We start from the raw sequence: 1272 nt of genomic DNA, 5'->3' as shown, positions 1-1272 counted from the left end.
TTTCATTTTGTTTGGTTTTAAGCTGAGAACTCTCATGTTTATCATGTTTACTGTATTTTCAAACTCTGCTTTAACAAAAGTTTGTGATTGACTTTGTGATGAAGAGGAGCAGCAGCAGCTCAGTGGTTCTGTTTCCTCCTCAGATTATCTCTGTGGGGAATCTGAACAGACTTCTCTCTGCTGATGTTCAGCAGAATAAAAAGAAAAATGGTTGTCAGTCAGCACATTAAGGCTACATCAGCTCAGCTCCTCGTCCTCACACCGAGCTCAGCCAAAAGAAAAGACGAGACAATGTAAAGCTGCAGAGGAACGAAACTGCACCTGTTTCTGGCAGCTTTAGTTCACCTGTCTGACCTACCTGTGGTCCAACAGAAACGTCTTCATTTTCTCTGTAAAAACTCAGCGTTTTGTTGAGAGGAAAAGCATCTTATTAATATTCATGCTTCCTGTCAGCCTGGAAACTATTTTAATATTAAATATATAAACACAAATCTGTTTTTGAAGAAAAGAGTTGTTTTTTTTTTAGTTTGCAGTAATTTAGATGGCTCCCTGTAAACACAGTTCATTCTTTATAAAATCAGAAAATGTATTCATCGTTAATGTGATGAAATGTCTGATTTAACATTTACTTGTCGCTGTGGCTCCAGTTTTCTAATAAATACTTCTGTTTTATTGGAAAAACTTCAGTGAAGTTGACCTTTTTCATGTCATGTCACACTGATGCATATAAACATGAGGCAGCCATATTTTATTCTGCATGATTGATGTGACTTTTGTGAAAAGGTTAAAATAGTGAGCTGAGTGCTGTTTGCCTCATTAACACAGGAATACATCCTGCAGCTCCAACAACTTTCTGTGTGTGTTTATTAAAACACTTGTGTTTTCTTTGTGTTGTTATTTCCAACAGTYCTCCTCACAGCCGTCATCCTCCTCTTCGTCTGTGTTTTAATCCCAGCCTGGCAGGTCCATTACAGCGGGACTCTGGCTGCTGATGAGGAGAAGAATTGACCGCAGCAGAGCCGYGTCACAAATAAGAGCCACAAACTCTTTAACTCCTCACGTATTTATACAGCAGCGGACGGAGACGATGGCTTTCTGTCAGCAAGAGGCAGACATTTATAAGAAGCATGGAAAATCAAATTCACTCAGACTGAATGCTGAGTTTTAAGGTTTCCAAGAAAGTTCTTATTTTGATGGAAAGCCAGACTGTGTTTGACCTGTTATATAACTGCGTGTGTGTGTGTGTGTGTGTGTGTGTGTGTGTGTGTGTGT

Source organism: Austrofundulus limnaeus, unplaced genomic scaffold, assembly GCF_001266775.1.
Source record: "Austrofundulus limnaeus strain Quisiro unplaced genomic scaffold, Austrofundulus_limnaeus-1.0 Scaffold429, whole genome shotgun sequence".
Lineage (NCBI taxonomy): Eukaryota > Metazoa > Chordata > Actinopteri > Cyprinodontiformes > Rivulidae > Austrofundulus > Austrofundulus limnaeus.
The sequence above is the reverse complement of the archived record's forward strand: the minus strand, read 5'-3'. Positions refer to the sequence as shown.